The sequence below is a fragment of the Rattus norvegicus genome (assembly GCF_036323735.1).
Source record: "Rattus norvegicus strain BN/NHsdMcwi chromosome Y unlocalized genomic scaffold, GRCr8 chrY_unlocalized_34, whole genome shotgun sequence".
In the NCBI taxonomy this organism is placed as follows: domain Eukaryota; kingdom Metazoa; phylum Chordata; class Mammalia; order Rodentia; family Muridae; genus Rattus; species Rattus norvegicus.
In genome coordinates this window covers 6323-30791 of record NW_026947394.1, presented here as the reverse complement: position 1 = coordinate 30791, position 24469 = coordinate 6323, and the positions used below count along the sequence as shown (strand labels likewise).

Here is a 24469-nt window from a genome sequence, read left to right as displayed (position 1 = left end):
TTAGGACAAGAGAAAGATTCGCCAACATTCTATAAAGAAAAGCAATCCAGATATTCTGTGTGAGGATGGTTAGCTTATGCATGGCTAACACACACAACATATACACAAACACACAAACACACACACAGACACATATGCATGTACACACACACAGATACACAGAGACACACAGAAAGAGACATAGACAGTTAGACAAACAGACATTCACACAGAGAGACTGACAGTCACAGACAAACACACAGACACAGACACACATACACAGACACAAACACACAGACACACACACGTATACACACAAATATACAGAAGCACAGACACAGAGACGATAACCAATATACAGATACACACACAGACACAGACAGACACACACACACACACATACACACACACACACACTCACACACACACACACACACACTCATCTCTTGTCTCCTACCTAGAGTGTCCAGGTGCATAAAACGTGTGAAAGGATGAAGTGGACCCAGGAAACAGTTAGTCAGCAGAATATTGGTCTGCGTGCAAGTGAATTTTGGTGTCTTCCAAGGATTTCAGTGTCACAGCTCTGTTAGAAGGTATTCAGGGACACGCTATGGTTGTGTGCATATAATTTACTCAGGGTCAAGAGGGCTAAACGAACCTTAGAGCAGGAAGGGGTTTTTGTGTGCACTTACATCAGTTGCAGGCTTAAGGTACCAGGAAGTCCTCTATTGCTATATCTTTATAATCTCTGACCCAGCATCGGTCTGTTGTTCAGGGATCTCCATTTTACCTACTCAGAAATCGACTCCACTGAATGTGCCCCATACCCAACCCTGAGGTCCTACTTGCTCGATTTCAAAGGATTGCAGGTTCATGTTCTGCATTCTCTGTCAGAATAAATCCTCAGGAACGTGGCCCTCTAGACATCATGAATTAACCAGTGCTTCCATCGAGTTTCTGCATTAACCCGTATGTCCTCTATTTCTGGCCGGTTCTCTCTACACCCCGCTATCCCTCCATCTTCCCCTCTGAACTTCTGCTCCTGTCCTCAGTCGCACTCACTCACTCACAGAACCTGTTCCAGTTTTTCCTTTCAGATAGGTCGATGCTTTTCTTCTCAAGGTGCCTTCTCCTTTCCTTTGTCCTCTCTGCATTTGTGGATTGTAGATGGAATATGATTTATCTCACAGCCGATACCATGCATAGGTAAACGCCTGCCATGTTTTTGTCTCTAGGTCTCATTTCCCTCTTGGGCTGATTTTTTTTTCTAGTTTCATCTATTTTCTCTTTGGCTTCAGGATATCATGCCTCGACCACTATGATGTCATTCCCCCACCCCTATGATGTCATGCCCCACCCCCATGATGTCATGCCTTGGCCCCTTGTTAGAATGGTTGTATATATTCACCAGGTAACATTCTGAATTCTGCCCTGTCACCAGACTCCTCCAGGCACCCACCATTTACAGTTCTTCCTCCTATCCTCTCCCCTTCTACTCTTATTGAGTAGAGGACCCCTCTGGGTACACCCCGTCCCCTGGCACATAAAGTCTCTGCAGGACTAGACTCATCGTCTCCCACTAGGTCCTGAAAACGCAGCCCGGGTAGGAGAACAGGATCCACAGACAGGCGACGGGTTTACTGAACTCATGTGAGAACCATTGTGCTCCTCTACCTCTCTCAGTCCTTCCCTCAGCTCTTTAGTGAGACTCACTGAGCACTGTCTGATATCAAGCCCTGTGCCTGTGCATCTGTATCAGTCGGCTGCTCGTGGAGCCTTGCAGAGGACAATAATGCTACACTGCCGTCTGCAAACATAAGAAAGGACCATTAATAATTTCAGTGTTTGCCGTCTGCCCATAGGATAAGTCTCACATCCGGCCACTTTTCCTTTGGCCATTTCCTCATTTCCTCTTCCATCTCTCTCCGTGTGTCTCTTATAGAGGGGGCAATTTCTGGGTCAAAATTTTGGGGATGTGTTTGGTTCCTTATCCTTCCACCTTGGGTCCTCTGTGGCTACAGAAATTGACCATTTCGGTGTCCGTATCCCCACTGTTACGAGTATCAGCTAAAGTCACCCTCATGGACGCCAGGGTAGCCTCACCCATCCCAGATTGCTGGCAAATCATAGAGATAGTACCAACCCTGGACAGTCACTGATTTCAGTTTATTCTCTTGGCGCTCTGTCCCTCTTGCTCGTCTCTCCCAAGAAATGATTCTCAAACCCTATTTACCTTCCCATCCCCTCAGTCACCCAATCCTTTCCTTCCAATTGCCTCTTCTCATTACTTTGTTCCTCCTTCTGAGTGAAATTCAAACATTTTTCTTGGCCCTTTCTTATTGTTTATCCTCTTTGGTTCCATAGAACTTAGTGTGTGAATTCTGTACTTTATGGCTACTACCCTCTTTTAAGTGAATATATACATGTTATTTTGGGTCTCAGTTACCTCATTCAGGACAATACTTTCTCACTCCATCTTCTTGACCGCAGCTTCTCAATGTCCTTATTTTTCTTTCTTTTTTTTTTTCTTTTTTTCAGTGCTGGGGTCCTTATTTTTCATATGTGTATAGTATTTCATTGTGTAAATGAACTAAATTATCTGTAGCCACTGTTTGGTTGAGGGGCATCTGGCTTATTTCTATTTTCTGTTCATTATGAAGAAATCCACTAGGAACATGATGGAGCACATGTACTCTCTGCATGGCAGAGGTCTTTTCAGATATAAGACCAGGTGTAGTATAGCTGGGTCTTTAGGAAGAATATTCCCCATTTTCTCACAATCCACTGGACAGATATTGATAGCATTATACAGATTTGCTCTTCCCAAGCAAATGCAATTTGTATCCTGATATTTATTTGCTTCCTCAAAGGAGGTCTCCCCCCACCAACTAGCCCTCTATCATGGACACTGGTGATCACATATGAAACTTCTTCCCATTTTAACCGGTCAGTAAATGCTAGAGCCTGTTACAGATAGCCGGAGGGGAAAGTTGGTACCGGAGGTATGACAGTGGGGTTAGGTAGAGAGGCAGAAGAGGGTAAGAGGGGAAGGGAGAAGACTGAAGAAAAAGAGGAGGAAGTAATGATGGAAACAATCCATGTGGCCTGAAGAATGCACATGTAGCAGGGGTTTTATGGTTGGAGTATAAGTTACGATAACATTAGATCTACCCAATACACGTTTATAGATTATAATTATAATAACCAAATTGTGTGTTTTCTTTATGGGTCATTGGGTTTGGAAATTCCAACAAGCTTTCCTCAACAGTATTTCTGAATCAAATTTTCTGTTAATAGAGATCACCCCTTGTAGGGGCTCTAACCATTGCTCCATAGTCCAGTAGATACAGCTGTTTCTTCCTCAGTCATGTCTCTTGTATTTTCTGTGGATATCTGTTTCTTCAGTGATCCATGCCCAGTGTTCCTTTTTCTCAAGGTTTTCAATGATCTCACCCAGAGGAGTTTCAGGTTTCTCAACTTGTTCCACTTAGTTAACCGCAGCTTCACAATGTCCTTATTGCTCATACCTGCATATTATTCCACTTTAAAAATTTTCTGATAACAGTGAACCGTCCTGAGTAGGCTAAAATTTCCCAAGAAAACATTAAACATTCAGTCTCTAAATCTAGATCTCCTCATCCCATTATGCTTGCTTTGCCTGAATGGCCATGGCATGAGCAGTTTTTTCTTAGGGACATCAAAGCCATTTCCTTCTCCAGTAATGGCTGCCATCCCTCTGTCACAGGTTTTTACCCTGGTTATTTTTGGTGATTGATGTGATTTAGAAATTGTAACACCATCTGCATGGTAGAAAGCCAGAGATGTTTCAGGTTGACCCTGCTTCCACAGCCAATGATGTCACATGTGCACAATGAGCAACCATGTGACACCCAAACAGCAAGATGATGTCATCTTTGACTCCACATGTGACTGCAAGATTGCCTCTTCTCCTGCATGCACCTTGGCAACCATGTCATCCTGACTGCAAGATAGGAACTTTGAATCTACACCCAAAATTAAGATGGCCTCTTTAACTCTCTTAATCCTACCCGTCTGTGAGTATGGGAGGTCTTTCTGTCTTCTGCTACCTTCCTCAGTGTCTCTTTTCAGAGACTTGGAGTTCACACCAGATATGCTTCTGATGTGCTAGGTTAGAGTTAATTTATATTTCATAATATATATATATATATATATATATATATATATCCATTGTGATTGGCATGTCTTCCATAATTTCTTCTCAGCCTCTCTGTCATTTGGATGGCATATTATTTTCATTTAATTTTTCATCCATCCACTTGGCTGAAGGTGTTTTTCATATGTAGGTCATTTCTGGTAAAACTTTTGGATCACATATGTTCACTATTATATGATGTGTGAATGGTGATACACTGAGTTCTCCTTTTGCGATATCATCCCCTTGACCTCCTTTGGTTGTCTTATTGCTCTAGCTGGGAATTTAAGGACTTTACTGAAAGGATGCTGCGAGGTGTGCAGTCTGTTCTCATTCTCCAATTTAGTAGAATTGCCTTTTGCTTCCCTACCCCTTATTTAGATATTAACTGTTGGCTTGCTATATTGCATTTTATGTAATATTTTTTGTATTTATTTTAGTATTTTATTACATTAGGTATGTGCCTGACATCCCTGGTCTCCCTGAGACCTTAAATATGGAACGACGATGGATTTTGTCAAAAGCATTTTCAGCATTTAAGAGATAGTCTTGCATTTTTTCCTTCTTTCTTTAATTCTGCTCCTTCACACCATTGAGTAATAGTGAATATTAATAATATTAATAAATCATATTAAATATGTTAATAATTAATATATTATTTTTGATATATTAATGTAATATATCAGTTACATTATTATATCAATATATATTAATTTAATATAGTAAAAAATATATTAATATTAATTATATTTACCTTATTAATATAATAATTTAATGTATAAATACATGTTAATATTAACATAGTATATTAATATTAGTTATCTATTATGATGTTAGGATATAACAATTTAATGTTACTTTATTAAAATATATATGTATTTTATTAAAAAAATATATATTATGATATGCAACTACCAAAAAGTTAAATCCAAGGGGAGCTCCCACGTTAATTTGAAGTGCAGAGGGCACAATTTTTTTTTCAGTTAAGTTTGTTAATATGGTGGATCACTTTAATGGGTTTTCATAGATTGATCCACTCCTGCATCCTCAGGAGAAAGCTTACATGATTGCACTGAATGGCAGTTTGAAATGCTTTTCATTTTGTTTTTGAGCATTTTACCTAGTATTTTTTCCACCATTGTCTGTAAAGAAAATTCGTCTGAAATTCTTTCTTTGTTGAGTCATTTTGTGATTTCGGTGTCAGGGCGACAGTGGTGTCGTGGAATCTGTTTGGTGATTTTCCTTCTGTTTCTGTGTTTTGGAGTAGGTTGAGAATTCTTTGAAAATCTGGTAGAAGTCTGCGCTCAATGAAACTGGCCCTGAGAATTTTTCAGTGGTTAAACTTTCAATTACTGTTTGTGTCTTTTTAGGGGTTGTACAGCTATTTACATAGTTTATCTTACCTTAGTTTACCTGTGGTCAGTGTTATCCATCTACACAAACATCCATTTAATTCAGAGATTCTAATTTTGTAGAAAGCAGGTTTTTGAAGTGAGACCTAAGGATTCTGTGACTTTCATCTTTGTCTATTGATGTGTCTCCCTGTTCATTTCTGATTTTGTTATTTGGATGCTGTCTTACCTCGTATTACATTATCTATTTAAGGGTTTGTCTGTCTGGTTGATTTTCCCAAGGAACTAGCTCTTGTTTTTGTTAATATTAGTATTCTTTTTGTTTCTGGTGGATCACTCTCACCCTGAGTCTGATCATTTCTTTCTATCCCCTCCTTTAATATGTGTTTGCTTCTTTTTATTCTAGAGATTTCATGTGTGCTGGGAAGCTGCTAGTATGGGGTCTCTCCAGTTTCTTTATAAAATTGCTCTGTGCTGCATGTGCACTTTCCTCTTAGCACTGCTTTCCTTATGTACCTTAAGTTTGGAGACGATATGCCATCATTATCATTGAATTCTAGGAACCTTTTTTTTTTTCAAGTCTTCTCTGAACTTGTGGTTCTTCAGTTGCAAGCTATTGAATATCCATGAGTTTATAGACTTTTTGTTATTGTTGAAGTCCAGTTTAAATCCATGGTGATCTGAGAAGATCCAATGGTTAGCACAGTCTTTCTGTGTCTGTTGTGACTTGTTTATTGAGGGTGAAAATGATCAGTTCAGGATAAGGTTCCATGAGGTACAGAAAAGAAAGTGTGTACTTTTGTGTTCATGTGAAATATTCTGTAGATATGAGTGAGGTCAGATTAATTGAAACCCCTGGCAGTTATATATTCTATTTTTATTGTTTTATTTTTAGTTTCTGTCTCAATGACCTGCCCTTGGTGAGATGGGACATTGATGTCCCCCACTATTAATGTGTGAGGTTCGATGTGATATTTGAGCTTCAGCAATATTTCTCTCACCAATGTTGCTACTTTTGTCTTTGGGATATAGACATCCAGAATTGAGATGCCATTTTGGTGGGTTTTTCCTCTAATAAATATGAAGTGTCCTTCCCCTTCTCTTTTGATTACTTTTGTTTGGAAGTCTGATTGCTGGATGTTAGAGTGGCTACACCATCTTGTTTCTTGTTTTATTTCTTGGAAAATATGTTCCAACACCTTAGTCTAAGGTTATGTCTATCTCAATTGCTGGAGTGTGCTTCTTGAATGCAACAGAATGACAGATCCTGTTTTTACATCCATTATTTTAACCTCTGTCCTTTTGTTGTTGAATAGAGGCCACTAATGCTTAACGGTATTAATGACCAGTGATATTAACTTCATGCTATTTTGATGTTGTGGGTGCAGGGTTTTCTTGCTTGCATGTATTTTTGTTTTTTGTTTTTTTTTTTGTTTTTTTTGGGTGGGATGTTTGAGTGTGTATGTTAGTATAAAATCTGTTCTGTAGGGTGAATGATTTTTTTTGTTTGCATGTTGTTTTTGTTTTTTTCAGGGGTGGGATTGTTAGAGTATGCAGGCGAGTACTTCCCTTGGTTATGCTGTGTAATTTTTAATTTCTAGTCGGAGGTTGGGATGGTTCAAATTCTGAAAATCCATCAGTATAATCCACTATAAGTGAAACTGAAGGAAAAATTACATGATAATCTCATTAGATGCAGAAAAAGCAATTCCAGCCCCACTTCATGATAAAAGAGTGTGAGTGATAAGGGAGACAAGTCCTATGGAGAAACATAGTAAAAGCAAGGGAGAGGAAACCTGTAATGACCATCAAGCTAAATATAAAGAAACTTAAAACAATTCATTAAAGTGAAGGACAAGGTAAGGCTGCCCACTCTCCCTATTCAGTATAGTATTTGAAATTCTATCCAGGGTAAAAGCATGGTTCAAATTTGGTTCTGACATGGAGTATTGCCAAGTGCTGTGAAGGAGGAATGGCACAACATTTTAAAAATCCTGGGGTATGGCCCACTCTTTAGAACAGCCTCATTGCTCTTTGGTGAGTCATAGCCCCAAAGACCAACTGTACTGAGAACTTCATGCAGCGTTTCGCTCGGTTGTTCCCCTCATATCTCTCTAATTCTAAGAAGTACATAAAAATCCTCCTGGAGCTTACCACCACTCAGGGAGCAACATCATTGGCATTTGCAATAATAGTGGTCGAGGTCTTTGAGGAATTTCCTCTGTGGAAGACCAATGCTTCCACCATCACCAAAGGAAATGTAGAATAATTAGTGACGACCAGCACCCTTAAAAAGCATTTGGAAAAATAAAATTGTTTGTTAAGCTGGCTAACATGTTTTAACTACTGCCTCTGATGTAAAAAAAAAATTAGGTAACAATTTGAAGTTCGAAAAGACAGGGACTTTTTAAGGTCAGGGATCAAGAACAATGGTGGCACAGGCTAATGGTGTGACTGTCACACATGCTGGACTGTTGAGGACTGATTTCTGTCCCAGTTGTACCCTCAGCTCCCTGATAGGATTTAATAAGGATTGACAATCACAGGTGTGCATTCTGATCATTTAAAGTAGATATGACATTTTTATACACATATTTAGATTTGTGCTTTTTAAAAGATTCTTATTAGAGTACTTTTAAAGATAAATGATACAATATCAACCATTTCTCTGTAAATTCAAAATGCTGCCTACAGTGAATGGAAACCGAATGAGAAAACTACTTTGCTTACTCTTTGTTACTCTATAACAAATTGCTTACTTATGAGCCTTGTTGGCCTTGGGAGTAATTTGTTTATTTTACGTGTACTATGTAATATTTCTTCTCATACACTATCACTCTTTTCAGCATCAAGCATGAGAAGAAACTAGAACATTATCACATTTGCAGTTTTACTTGGCTTGAAAGATTTCACTAGGATATCAAAGTTATTTGCTGTGGTTTGCCCTGAAGTTATCTGTATTTTGATGCTAATTCCACTGCCCCAAGGACAGCTGCCTACTCATGTACTCAGAACTCAGGTGACTTCACCAAAACCACCTCCCATTGAATTTGTAAAGTACAAGTGTGGGGCAGGTACATGATAGAAGGAGGCTTTGGGAGTAATTTGTTTTCTTTACTTGTACTATGTAAAGAACTTTTCTTTACCATGTAAAGAAGGAGGTCATTGGAGGAGAAGGAAGAATGGGTGAGAGAGATGTTTGAAGGAAGAGGAGGAGACTGGAGGAAAAAGGGGAGATAGGAAGAGGAGAGGGTGAGAAGTCATGGCAGGTGAGTTTACGATTATGGTCTGTGTATTTACAGGTTATTATTAATGTTCCTAAGGGATGGATGGTAAAGGGCTTTGTATATTTAAGTGCGCAATTATATCTTAGCAATTGGGTCAAAATTTTTGTGATGTGTGTTTTCTATGTGAGGGATTGAGTATAGGAAAGTGTGTGGCGGCAAGGGACACTGGGCTGACAGGGAGTAGGGATGTGTTTTCACCAAGATATCTACCTATTATATTAGGACACTACGGTGCTAGTGATAGCATGGTAAAAGACAAGTTTTCTTTTCTTTTTACAACAACAGATGGCAAAACAAGGTGATGGGCAAGAATCCACTAGTAATCAAAAAGTTGAGTGAACCTTTTTATTTTCTAAGTAAGAGGACACCTGTGCCATATTAATTCTTGATAACTTAAGAGCAGAATATAAAACAAAAATGGGGAAGAAGCAAGGGCTGACAGGCTGTTGGTCCCCTGCTGTGTGATAAGTAATGGCAATTCAGAGAGTTAAAAGATTAAAGCTGCTTTTTAATGAGAGTTGTTTAGTAAATCTTTCAGGATACACATTTTCTTTTTAACATAGGCTCCACAGGGGAATTTTTTGTGGAAATCCTAGTTACACAAGATACTTCTTCTATTAAGGTATTATTAACAAGTGATTAAGTTTTATTTAAGAAAGAAGAGAGTAGAGAGATTACCTGAATCAGGTGGGGATTTTCATCTACTGCTCAGAACTTAGGGAAAAATTAGGCACTACCAAGTAGAGAGTTTTGATGAAATGTCTGTAACAACAGGGAAAGTGAATGCAGACATATATTGTAGAAGTTATTAACGATAAAGAAAAATCTGTGGCTTCAGGTAGAGAGCTTAACAGACTGAGATATTTTGGGCAAAAGTCCTGGTTTGAAGTTTTCTTATTGATATTAGAATTGATAGAAGGTATTTGATTAGTTTTATGAATTATCCCACTATATGGCTCGTTGATGACGCTTAGCGATGATTTGTGGTTACTTTTGATATTTACGACAATAGCAAGTTCAAATTCTCTTAACATGGGCTCCATGGGAACTTTGGGTTTATTTCCTGATATCACCAAGTACTGAGTTATATCAGGCTCATTTTATACATAAATTCCTTTTTTAAAAATTGTTTAATCTTCAGGATGGGTGTGACTTTGAGTTTTATGCTTATATTATTACTCTGGGAGAGAGTGCAAGATACAAGCTTCTCTGGTTTCAGATTAAGAAACAGAGTATTTTGGAAGAAAGATTTTGTCCTTGTCTTTTTAAAAATTGTGATTAGGATTCTGGAAACCTCACAGAGTCATACTGATCAGGTTTGATATCAGTAGACGGCTATCAAATATATATTCGGGAGAATCAAACAAAAGATATATCGATTCTTAACCTTTTTCCTGAGAGTTGTATTTTGTAGAGTGTACCTACTTGGAATCCTGGTTTCAGTGAATTTCAGCTGGGTCCAGTCAGGACATATCGGCTATCGCATTTGTTTCATTTTTCCTACCCCCTACACCTAAGGATATCTCAACGCCCATGTACAACTTGAAGAAGTTATGGTGGATCAGTTGTCTCAATTACCTGGAATTTGTGGGGTGGGGCTGGAAGTGGTTATTCTAAAGATGTTTTTATAAAGAATTGAAAATTGGTTGAAATTTAGCAGGGAGGAATAAGCTAGATTTAGTTACAGTCATAATCGTATTTGGTAACTAAGCTTAATCTTATCTTTGTTTGGGTATAGAAATAATTGGAAAAAAATTTAAAATTACAAGAGCCAGTTCTATTATTTTTGTCATTACACACTTCTGAGTTGATTAAACCTGTGAGTCAAGATTGAAATATTAAAGTCATGCATCTGACTTTGTAAGAGTACTATCAAGAAAAAATTAAGATATAAAGACAACAGTCCAGATTGTCTTAGATAGATAGATGCTTTTCAAAAATGTAAGAAATCCACAAAATTTGAGATTTAAAGTTATTACGTATCTTTTGTTGAGTCATATCTTCTCCTAACTGTTCCCCTTTGGCAAATTTAATGAAGAATTTGAACATCTCTACCTCCAAATGAGGCAATACTTTGTGGTTAGGCAGTCACTGGAAAAAATGCCTGTTTCATATGCAGATTAATACTATCCAGAAAAGGACAAATTATGCAGAGGATTTGAGGGATAAACCCTGCCAATACAGGGTAATCAGCCCTTCCAAGTCTGCCTTTCAATAGGCTGTCAGTTGATCTTGTGTCAGGAGGCTGAAGACTTAAGCTCACATGTTGCTAACAGGGGATTGTGCTATTGGAGATTTGTCTCTACAACCGCTCAGTTCTAGAAGCCCTCTAAGACATCCTATGTGTATAGATATTTGGTCACTCTCAGATTTCTGACGGGGTAGGAGACGGATTATAGCCTCATTGCTTATCAGGCTGTATAACTCTGAATATACATATTTTACTGGATAGTTATCAGATAGTATACAAGCTAGCCAAGACATAATATAGATTTTAAGCCTTTCTGAAGCTGGAATGAAGAACTAAATGCTCTTTCTAACTGATATAGTGACAGACTGGGTTTTGAGTATATCAAATGCTTTATAAATTGTAGAATAGTAATAATCTTACTCAATTGATATATATAAATGAAATGTCTGTTTAACTGGACAAAAAGGGGGAAACGTTGTTTACACTAAAGTTATCTGTATTTTGATGCTAATCCACTGCTCCAAGGACAGCTGCCTTGTCCTGTACTCAGAACTCAGGTGAATTCTACAGAACAGATTTCACATTAAATTTGTGAAGTACAGGTGAGGGGCAGGTACAGGATAGAAGCAGGCCTATCATTGGAAGAGAAGGAAGGATGGGCAGGAATGAAGTTTGAAGGAAGTAGAAGAGACTAGAGGAAAAAGGAGAGACAGGAAGAGGAGAGGGTGAGAAGCCATGGCAGGTGAATTTAAGATACTGCTCTGTGTATTTACTGGTTGTTATTATTGTCCCTAAGGTATGGATCGTACCAGGCTTTGTATGCTTATGTGGGCTACTATATCTTATCAATTGGGTCAAAGATTATTGTGTTGTGTGTTCTTTCATGTGAGGTTTTGAGTGTAAAAACATGTGTGGCAATAAGAGACACTGGGCAGCTGAGAAGTGGTGATGTATTCAACCAAGATATCTTGCAGAGACTTGGGAAACTACAGTGCCAGAGATAGCGGGATATAAGACAACTTTTTTATTTTTATATTTTTGCAACAACACATTCACTTCTGTATTTGACATGCTCTTTTTGTGTCACTTAGGGAAGATCTATATCTGGTTCCTGACAGAATGTGCTTCTTAGGTTCATCAATCTTATCTAGTTATCTAGTTTTGGTGGCTGATTATATATATATATATATATATATATATATATATATATATATATATATATATATATATATGTGTGTGTGTGTGTGTGTGTGTGTGTGTGTGTGTGTGTATATATGTGTGTATATATATATATCAGTGGTTCCTACAACTATGAGATTACATGCAATTTTAACATGGATTCTGAGCAGGTATGTCAAGAAGGTAGAATCCACAAACGGCAATGCCAAATAGACTCGCTCCTATTCTTATGACCCTAATGAAGTTGAGGTTTCATTGGACCTCTAGTTCTTCCCTCCCTGCCAATCCTCCTGTATCTTATCTTTGGAATGAAGAAAGAATCATTTTAAAACATCCAAAACCCTGAAATCTCACCCTTGGAACACGACAAGGTTGATATTACAGAGATCATATCTAATGGGACTACATAGTCCACGCTGTCCTTTGATTTACTCAGGCAGTTATTTCTTTGCATAAAATAAAAATTTGGGAGTTTATCATTTTAAGTAGGTACACAATATTTACACTGTTAAATTCACTTCATAGCTTAGCCACGTTTGTTGCCAAAATCATTGCCAAAAAACTGGAATTTGAAAACAGAATACTTGAGTACACATTCAGGAATATCTATAAAGACCCCTTTCAAGGAATGAACAATTAGAAAATGAAATATAATATTCACTCAATTAAACATCTGTAAAGAAAAAATGGCCTGTGGGAAACAGGGAAAAAATAGGAAATTGATCTGTTTGTCACAGGAATGGAACTGGGAATAGAATTATTATCCAAAAGAATCTCCTACATCCCATGTTCCTAGATCTTTTCTACTCAATACAAGCCCCTAACTGAGTTTCTCCATGTAGAGCCTGTAACCACTGATGAAGCAAAGAGAAGTTTCCAGCTGTAGAGAGATGTAGTACATAAATGTTACCACTGTGTCAGAGTAGACATTCCTGGAAAAGGCAAACTCGAATCTGGTCAATGTAAGGAAAGCTATTTAGGAGGTAGGCCATGGCAGTTCTCACTGACATCATCATTTGACCCTCCCTGAAAAATTTCTTGTACCCTGGAGAGCCCTAGGTTTTGTGATGTCACAAAAAACTGCATCACATATATTCCTGCAGTACCTCTAGGGATTACTAAGTGGCCTCTATTTCAGTGCAAACAGCCATTTGGGAAAGAGAACAAAGAGGATGTATATAACAAAAATGAGTAGAAGAAAGTTGGCTTTCTGTTTTAGTTTGAAAAAAATGAGAAAAAAAATATGTGGTACATGGGAAAGTGCAGTGAGTGCCGTGTAGGGTTTGTGAGGGTTCACTGAACACATGAGCCTTCCACATATGGGATTCAGGAAGTGGGAGCCTCTTAGTAGCAACTGGATTTCCTTGCTTGTTATGGTTCCTGAAAGTCAGAGGTTTTTTTTTTTTTTTATCATTAATTTCATTATTCCAAAAGTCAGGTGTTGGGATGGGTACAGCTTTTTTTTTTTTTTTTTTTGAGAGCACATGGCTTCTGTTTTTTCTTCCAGAAGGAAAACGTCCTGAGGAGGAAGGGAAAGACAAGTATTGTATCCTCAGCTCAGAGTAAACTCCTTCGTGTACATGATTTCTACACTGTAGTTTGTGTCTGACACTGATATCTGGGAGGGAGAAATGCTTCTAGTTCAGACTTAATCATATCAGTCTTTCGACTAGTGTTATGCTGACTACCATTCCCTAACAGTGTCCCTCTAGATTTCTGAATCAATATGTCTGATTACCTTGCAGTTTTATTTACTTTTATCTCTTTCATAATTTTTTTTTAATTTAAGCTAATTTTAATATTTTTTGGATATTTCTATATCTACATTTAAATGTTATTTCCTTTCCCAGTTTCCTCTCCATAAGAGACCTAAATGTTTCCATTCCATGACATTTAAACCACCCTTACTCTCCCTTGACATATCCTTGAACTGGGAGTCAAACCTAGGGAGGACCAAGGTCCTCTCCTTTTTTTGGTGCCCACCAATGCCATCCTCTGCTACATATGCAGTTGGAGCAATAGGTCTGTCCATGTACAGTCTTTGATTATCTGTATAGTACCAGAAAGTTCTTGTTCATTGTTCTGATGGGGTTGATAGCCTCTTCAGCTCTTGTAATCCTTTCTGAAAATTTATCAACAAGAGGTCCGTTTATAATTCTCTGATGTGCCACTAGCATTCACTTCGGTAACTGACATGCTCTAGTTGTGTCTCTCAGGGAAGATCTATAACCTGTTACTGGCAGCATGCACTTCTTAGCTTTATTAATCTGAATTGTATCTAGTTTTGGTGTCTGATCTATTTATCTATCTATCCATCTATCTATCATCTATCTATCTATCTATCTATCTATCTATCTATCTATCTATCTATGCATATATTTATCTATCTATCTCTGCCTCTGTCTCTAGCTCTATCTCCTCTCTATCTCTATATATCTATATCTATTTATCTATATCTATTTTTATATATATGTACATATATTTGATGGCTTATACATCTATGAAGTTAGTTGAAATTTTAACATGGATTCTGAGGTCCTAGGTCAAGAATGGAGAATCCACAAATGCCAATACCAAATATACTCCCTCCTGTTCTTATGCGCCTATCGAAGTTGAGCTTTTACTGGGCCTCAAGGCATTCCTCTCCCTTCCCATCATCCTGTATCTTTTGTATGGCCTGAATAAAGAATCATGGTAAAATATCTAAAAGCCTGAAGTCTCACCCTTGGAACACAGGAAGGTAGATATTCCAGAAATGATACCTAATGGGACTACAGAACCGCATGCTATAGTCCATGCTGTCCTTTGATTTACTGATGTCAGGTAATTTTTGCATAAAATAAAAATTTGGGAGTTTATCACTTGAAGTAGGAACACAATATTTACACTATTACATTCACTCTTTAGCTTGAGCAGCTTTGTTGCGAAAATCATTGCAAAAAACTAGAATTGCAAAACAGAATTTTTGAGTACATATTCAGGAATATCTATAATGTGCCCTATCAAGGAATGAACAATTAGTAAATGAAATACAAAATCCACTCAATTAAATATCTGTAGGGAAACAATGGCCTTTGGGAAACAGATAGAACTTAGGAAATTGAACTGTTTGTCACAGGAATGGAACTGGGAATAAAATTATAATCCAGAAGATTGTCCTACATCTCATGTTCCTAGATCTTTTCTACACATGCGAAACCCGTAATAACTTTCTCCATTTAGAGCATGTAACCACTAATAAAGCAAAGAGAACTGTCTAGCTTTAGAGTGATGTTCTACATAAATGTGTCCACTGTGTCAAAGGAGACACACCTGGAAAGGTCACCTTAGAATCTGGTCAATATAAAGAAAGCTCTTTAGCAGGTAGGCCATGGCAGTTCTCAGTGACATCATCATTAGGCTGGCCCTGAAAAATCTCTTGTATACTGGAGATCCCTAGCTTCTCCTGTGATGTCACAGTGTTTTCCAGACTGCAACTGCCTCTCAGACATTCATTCAGTACCTCTAGGGTTTATTAATTGGCCTTTATTTCAGTGTAAACAGCTATTTGTGAGGAAGATCAAAGAAGATGTAGATATCAGAGATGGGGAGAAGGAAGTTGGCCTAGGAAGTTTTAGTTTAAAAAACGAAGAAATATGTGGTACATGGGAAAGCACAAGGAGTGCTGTGTAGGGGTTGTGAGGGTTCACTGAACACATAGCCTTGATCTGAGCCTTCCCCATATGGGATTCAGGAGGTGGGAGCCTCTCGGTAGCATCTGGATTTCATTGCTTGTTATGGTTCCTGGAAGTCAGAGGTTGTTTATCATTAATTTCTTTATTCCAAAAGTCAGGTATTCGGAAGTTTACAGTTGTTTTTCTGAGAGCTAATGGCTTTCATTCTTTTTCCCCAGGAAAAATAGTCCTGAGGAAGGAGGGACAACAAGTATTGTATCGTCATGGCATCTCAAGGTAAACTCCTCCTTGATTTGAATTCCTATAGTGCACTTTGTTTCTGACACAGATATCTGGGACAGAGATGTGCATCTAGTTCAGACATCATCATCTCAGTCTTTCCACTAGTATTTCTCTGATTACCATTCCCTGACAGTTACCCTTTAGATTTCTGTATCAATATGTGTGATTCATTGACAGTTTTCTTTTCTTTTAACTCTATCATTTCTTTAGGAATTTTTATTGCGTTTCTAATTGGATACTTCTATATTTACATTTCAAATGTAATTTCCTTTCTCAGTTTCCTGTCCATAAGAGCCCTAACCTGTCCCCCTCCCCTTTTTCAATAACCCCCCTTACTGCCTCTTGACAGTCCATTGAACTGGGAATCAAATCTAGGGAGGACCAAGGGCCTCTTTTTTCATTGGTGTCACGAAGGCCATCTTCTGCTACATTTGCAGTTGGAGACATTGGTCTGCCCATGAGCAGTCTTTGAATATTGATTTAGTACCAGAAAGGTTTCGTGTATTGGCATTGTCCTTGTGGGGATTAAAGCCCCATTCAGATCTTGTAATCCTTTCTCAACATTTACCAACAAGAAGTCCATTTTCAGTTCATGGGTTTGCCACTATCATTTACCTCTGTATTTCACATACTCTAGCAGTGTCTCTCAGGAAATGTCTATATATGATTCCTGGCCGATTGCAGTTCTTAGGCTCATCAATTTTATATCATTTTGGTGCCAGATGTGTGTATATATATATATATATATATATATACATATATATATATATATATATATATATATATATATATATATATATATATATATATATATATATATATATATATATATATATATACACATACACTTTTGGTGGCTCCTACAGCTAGGTGGTTCGTTGGAATATTAACATAGAATCTGCCAAACTAGGTCAAGAATGTAGAATTCAGAAATGACAATGTCAAATAGACTCCCTCCTGTATTATGAACATATTGAGTTTGAGGTTTGACTGATAAACATGTCATTCTTCTCCCTGCCTATCCTCCTGTATCTAAGGTTTCTACTTAAGGATGAATAATGATAAAACATCCAAAACCCTTAATTCTGGCCATGGGAACACAGGAAGATAGGTAGTGCAGGTTTGATATCGAATGGGACTAGAGAACCGAATTCTGTAGTCCATGTTGCCCTTTGCTTTTCTGATGCCTGGTAATTTTTACATAAAAGAAGCTTTTAGGAGTTTATTAATTGAAGTGAGTACACAGTACTCACACTGTTATGCTCACTCTATAGCTGGGCACACTTTGTTGCCAAAATCACTTTGTTGCAGATAATGGAATAGGAAAAAAGAATTTTTCAGTACACATTCAGGAATATTTATGAAGTCCCCTGTCAAGGAAAGTACAATAAGAAAGTGATATACAATATTCATTTAATTAAAGGTCTGTAGGGAAAATACTGGCCTTTGTGATACATAGATAACAAAGAAAATTGAACTCTATATCTCAGGAATGAACCTGAGAATAAAAATATTATCTAGAAGAATCTTCTACACTAGATGTTCCAAAATCTTTTCTACCCATGCCAAGCCACTGACTACCTTTCTCCATCCCAAGTTTGTAACTGCTAATAAAGCAAAGAGAAGTCTCTAGCTTTAGAGAGATGGAGTACATAAAGGTTTCTACTGTGTCACATGAGACATACGTGTAATGGGCACCCTTGAATCTGGTCAATGTAAGGAAAGATGTTTTACAGGTAAGCCATGGCACATCACAATGACATAATCAGTAGGCCCTCCCTGAAACATCTATTGAAACCTGGAGAGGACTAGCTTCTTCTGTGATGTCACAAGTGTTGTCGTGACTGCAACTCCCTTCAGATATCCCCTCAGTACCTCTAGTGTTTACTAATTTAACTCTAATCGAGAGTAAACAGTCATTGTGGAGTGAGAAGGAAGAGGATGATGAGATCAGAGATGGGAAGAAGGAAGGTGGTCTTCTGTCTTGTTATAAAAAAAGGATGAAATACATGGTACTTCGGAAAGCTCAGTGTGTCCTTGTAGGAGTTGAGTAGGATCACTGAAGAGATAGACTTGTTCTGAGCCTTCTGCATATGGGAATCTAGAGCTGCAAGCCTCTCAGAAACATCTGGACTTCGCAGTTCTTATGGCTCCTGGAAGTCAGAGTTTTTATATCATTCATTTCTTTATTCCAAATGCCAAGAATTTTGAAGGTAACAGATGTTTTACTGAGAGCTCATTGCATTTATTCTTTTTGTCAATTATAAAAAGGTCCTAAGTAAGAAATAAAAGGCAAGTATTGTGTCCTCTGCTCAGAGTAAACTTCTCCATGCTTTGGATACCAATAGTGCAGTTTCTCTCTTACACTAATACCTTGGAGAGAGAAGTGCTTCTAGTTGAGACTTTATGATCTCAGACTTTCCACTAGTATTTCCACTGACTAACACTTTAGATTTCTGAGTCAATTGGTGAGATATACTTGCCGGATTCCTTTCTTTCATTTCTTCCATTTTTTCTTTATTTTTTTAGAAAAACTCTCAAAACTCATCCTGGCTGACAATGTAGATTAGACGCATCAGATGAAATGAATTGAAAAACTCTCCTGGGAATGAAAGTGGTAAGGAAATCACATTGATGTATCCTAAATGCAGTGCTAAGAGCAATATTCAGACTAGTCTGTGGAGATGCTGCTGTCATCAGAGACCACAGACAATTAGTGGAGAATGATTCAGCATTAAACTGGGAATGGAAGATGATGGTTGATATTGTTCTAGTAGATCTCACTACATTAAAAAGTGTTTCTTCCAGATAACTGAATGATTATTGTAAAGCAAATCCCGGAATGAACTTATGAGACCCACCATCAGCCTGTCAAATAATGTGCGAAAGAAGAAATCTGTGTCTCTCCAGGGACAAATTGTTGCTTTCAAACCAACAGTAAAGTGTCCATTCTATGAATGATACATTGATATATACACATTATAGAAGGATGGATACAGAGTTTCTTCAGGTCCATGAATGAGGTATTCAGCAGTTGACCTGGATCAGAAATGAAGGTAATTTTTGCCAACTCTTCAGACTTGAGCTCATTCACTAGGATCCCCATGATTGAAGAAAAGAACAAACTTCAGACAACTTGTCTCAGATTTTTATATAGTTAAGATTTCCTGGTCTTGGTCCTAGGAAGGAAGGATATCTTGCTTTCCAATTCTTGTTTATCCTATAATCCTCTCTGCTGCATTCATGCAAATAGATTACTGTGCATTTCTTTAATAGGTTACAATTGCTATTTTAATTATGTTGCCAAGAACTATAGAAAAAAAGAAGGACTGTATCAAAGCATCATATGAAAATCCGACTAAGGTAATGTGGCCATTGGAAATTTGTAACTGACCTGAAACTCTTACTAGAGACAAAATGCCATAAACGGTCTTCTCTAGATATCTGGTGTAGTAGTTGGTGTTCCCCAACAGACAGTAAAGGATGAATCTCTCTGTACAGAGAAATCGGAGTAGTCACAATGATCACAGACTATGGAACACATAATTTAACAATGACTGACTATTTTTAAAGTCCTAGAATCCATTAGTTTATTAGTCCAAAAGGCAAGATGTCTTATCTGGTCATTGACATATGGATAAATATTCAGTGTGCAGGTTCTAATGTCTATGAGGATTTGGTATCACTGTGAGTGCAAAAATGAAAAAGTAAAGGCTTCTTTCTTCCATGTTTTCTACGGGGATTCAAATAGAATGCATGGTTTAGAATACATTGGGTTTGCCATTCTCAAACAGACCAATATCTTCAACTGAACATTCTTTTCTTGGAAGCTGCACCCTGTCAGCATGGCTCACGTGTATGTGAACTGCAAGATCTAGTCTGGAAGGCGGTCCTGTTCATCGATCCAACCTGCCCCTAATACTGAAATACCCAAGACTTCCTCAATCAACTCCTTTGCAAACATGGTCTTCTGGGATTTGAAGGCATTACATCTACTAACAACACCAATGCAATTCAAGATTACTTTCAACAGCTCCCTGGAGTGAGAATTGTTCCTTGGGTCCTTATATGTAGAGAAAGACTGCATAGGCAGACACAGTGATCTAATCTACCTGCAACAGAATGAAGAGATGATGATGTGGCTGAAGCAGATTGGAGCTCTGCATTTATTAAAGGGATGGCAGTAAAAGCCCATGCTGACAGCAGACATTCAGACATGCTGAAGCCATGCTGAGACTTGATGTTTGTCACTGATGATGTCAGTATTTTCTTATGACTGGGATTTTCAACAAATTGGCTTTCATTCTATTCCTCATTCCAAAAAATCTTTTGCTGTAGGCCTCAAACCATGGGGCAGGGAAACTTAAGAGACAACAGAGGATTGATAATCCAGTCTTCATTCACTGACTTGTCTCTACCTCTAAGTCCATGTTTCACAATCCAGTGCATTTAAATCTCCAGGGAATCAGTTACTGTTTCTCTACCATGCTGGTCTGCTGAAGTCATTTTACAGAAGTCCACTTCCTAGTAATTATTAAAGCAATGAATATTTTGAAGTTGTTTATGATCTACACACAGGCTTTTTACGCCCCAAGCATGTACCATCCCACTTCTGCATTTGTAGCTCTCAGCCAGTGTTCTCGACCTATCCATCCAGCAACCCTTAGATTCCACACTTTGTATGAGGATAATATTTGAAAAAACAGAAGAATAGCTGTAGCATAGTTGTTCTTCACTGAAGCCATATTAACACAGACGGCAGAGCATATGATGCATTCATCTCTGTTTGTAGTGTTTAATTCCCCGTAAAGTCCCAAACAATTGAGAGTTGATTCTGTCAGAGTATCAGCAAAGTCAAATAGGAAATGCAAAATTTCAGAATTCTCCTGCCAAAGATGTTTGTGAAAGAAGTTGTTTGCAAAACACTGTCTTAATAAATTTATTCCATTCTCACTTTGATATTTTGCTTTGATGTCTTGAAGTGACGTTTAATTATCACTGAAATGCAGGTCCCCTCTATAGTCTCCAGTAAGAAGAATTCATTCCTCAAAAGGATGTATCTGCAGATGCCTGAAAAAATAATAGAAAGAATATTTCTTGATAAAGATCTAGGTTAAAGTTGAAACATCCTACCACAAAGATACATATAAGAAGTTCATTTGACATTGACCTTATATTATGCAGAAATTCTTCACATATTCCCTCTATCGTTGGGGTTTAATTAATCTCCAATGAATAGTTGACAATGAAGAGTAGCCTTTAGAATCATTTTACCCTTTTAAGTAATAGTTTTAAGCAAATGGAACACTAAAAGATCACAAAGAAGAAATGGTTATAATCAAAAGATACATGTGGGACAGTCTAACTCTCATGGTCAAGATGACTTTGCACATGCTCCTTATGGTCATGGATTGCTCTCATAATACTCTGCAGAAGGTTGTTCCTACTGCCTCACTTTAAGCTCCAGGAATTCCAAGCTACCAGAGCTGTTCAAGTTCCCTTACAATGCACTTGAAAGCCACATATGCTTAGGAACTTTTGATGTGCTTTAGCTCTATTGTCAGGTTTTTTTAAGCCTCTACCAAATAGCAAGCTGTCCTTTTTACCCCCTTCTCAACACCTCTAAATCTGCCCTACTCAATTTCTCAATTGACATTAGTCATAGCTCAGCACCCCAAATATGCAGTCATCTTACTGTGTTTTTAACATCCTGCCTGCTACACCAATGGCCACTCCATACTAGATCTCACATGACTGGTAACTCTTGCTCCACCCTAAATCCTTTCTCCATCCTTGTGTCTACTAGCCTGTTGGTAGAAATCCACACAACTGATTGGCCAAGAGCATCTTTATTGAACTATACAGAATCAATTTGGGAACAGGACCTTCAGTGTTCGCAGTATGATTCCCGATCTACGAATCAAAACAATAGCAAACAAGACTCAATCCATGTCTCTGGTTTTGGGAGGGAGATAGAGCACTTTGATTCAGAGTTGAAATTTAAATAATTATAATATATATGTAGTATTAATTATGCCAGGATAAAAGGATCCAAAAAGTGGAAATGGGCAACATTAAAGGCAAGAGAAAAATCCCTAGTACAGCAAAAAATGTGGACCTGTTAGAAAGACTGGTCTCTTTCCAGCCATCTGAATTTGTACTTGAAATTCTTCTAACCACTCTTGATCTCTGCATGTAGAAAAGAACAAAAAGAAAAAGAAAACAAAATAAAACAAAAAATCATTAAAATGAAACCAAAAGCAAAAGAAATAGCTAATCAACCCAATCCTAAAAGAAGAGGACCGAGTGAAGATTGCTTGAGGTCCTCATTTTTAACTACAACTACAAGTCACCAATAGATTTCAATGCAAAAGTTTGTCATTATTTTATTTGAAACTTCTCTGTGGGTCAAAGAAACAAGGTTTATAAGCTGCAACAACAGGAAAGAGAAAAAAAATCATACTGTAGAGCTCAACACTGATATTACTATGGTGACTGTGGGCAATGCAGAGAATATTGGTGTTTGACAACGGGTTTTGTGGTTTTCTATATGCTGGCAATATCTATGACTCTGAAATGAATTAGAGTCATCACCAAATCATCACTAAATGAACTGCTCCTTTCTTTGGAGCACAAGATCTGGCAAACTGTTGACTGACTATGATTTTTAACTTGGATCTAGCCTCTGTGGTAAAGCTAAGGCTTCTGATGGAAAATCCTCCACCAAAATACTGGACTATCAATTGTGCTGCCAGCCAAAAACCAAGTCCTGACTCTACCCTGCAATCCAGAAGAGGTTTCAAAGTGTCAAACATAACAATATTTTAATTGTGGCTTTGTCTTTTTTTCACTTTTTATTTTAAATAAAGTGTGATTTCTGGCATAATTCCTTCTAAGTTCTTCCTCACATAGAACTTCACTTTTGACCTCAAATTCCATTCATGAAGGGGTACTCTTATCTTTCGTTGGCTAAGTTTTCTATTTTGCTTTTATGGCTTGCTGTGATTGCTTATTGTGACTGTCTAAATGATGCATTATTGAGCAACTGACTCCATAAGAATGGCTTGCGGGCATCAGTATTTTGCATTTTCTTGATGGTTAGTTTATGTAAGGTGACTTAGCCCACTGTGGATGGTAACAGCACTAGTAAGCTGAGGAGGTTACAGAGAAAAGGTAGCTGAGCAGATTAGTAAGCAGAGTTCCTCTTTATTTTCATGCTGCTGCCTTGTGTTCTTTTCATGGATTCCATTGATTATGAACTGGAACTTGTGAGGTGAATTAAACCTTCAATTTCCCACACTGGCATTTTTATGTTTACTATAACATAGTCATACTAACTGGAACATTTGGCATTTTCTTGAGATCTGATCCGATAGTCCATCCTCCTGCTGGCATGTAACCTACCCTTTTAAATTAATAAATAAATCCAAGTCACTCCAAACTTTTGACATATTCACTCTGCCAACAAAATCACACTGTGTATGTAACTTACTTTTTTAATCTCATATTTTTCCTCCCACATTTTTTCTCTTTAAAATTATCTCCCTAAACATGTTAGCACTTTGTCATTTTAAGTTATCTTATGTCCCATAGAAATAGTATAGTCAAATTTTTGATTTTCATAAAAGTGGGTGATTTGTTGTAGTAAAATATTCTAATCAATATTTATTGCATTAACTTTATTAATTAATCAAAAATTGACATTATTATACTATCTAGTTATCCTTAAAACTATAAAAGATTTGATTCATTCAAGGCTTTAAGGTCCTTCAGAACATCAGCTGGAACGTTCTTATGTATAATCTGGATGTATCATGGTTACTTCATATGTCTTCTAACTCACTGTGTTCTTTCTAACAATGCGAATTCAGGGTATTTGATATATATTTTAAGAGTGTTTAAGTGGAATATTTCCCTGATGACTCGCCCATAGTTTGAAATTGGAAAACAAAAAGATAACATGTTTTGAGTGTTCACTTTGAATTCTACTATTTCATGAATGCATTTTCAGCTTTAAGAAACTTAATCTTTTAAAGAAAAATTGTCTCTATTCAGGATCACGTCTAGCTAATTCATAGTGGTCTTTGCATTTTAAATACTTTCGTCCACAATATTTTGTGTTGTATTTTCAGAGTATTGTGAGGGGAATTTCACCCATATTTCCTCACAGTATGGTTTGGATTGGCATAAAGGAGGCTAAGGAATGTTGTGTGTTCGTATGATATTCTGCTATTATGACTGTATTTTTCAGTCTTAAGAGACTGACATATTTTTAGAGTTTTTAAAATGGTATCATGACATCTGCAAATGAGAACACTTTCATTTCTTCATTTTTCATTTGTATTCCCTGG

At 37.4% G+C, this 24469-nt stretch overlaps 1 long non-coding RNA gene across 1 annotated transcript in view; it reads left to right on the top strand.

The window, feature by feature from the left end:
• LOC134484712 (uncharacterized) overlaps positions 1-23331 on the top strand; it is a 40291-nt gene extending 16960 nt beyond the window's left edge. The window contains exons 2-3 of the long non-coding RNA XR_010062402.1: positions 16055-16112; positions 18648-23331. This is a non-coding gene — a long non-coding RNA (uncharacterized LOC134484712). The remainder of the gene's footprint in view (positions 1-16054; positions 16113-18647) is intronic.
• Positions 23332-24469: the final 1138 nt, after the last annotated feature.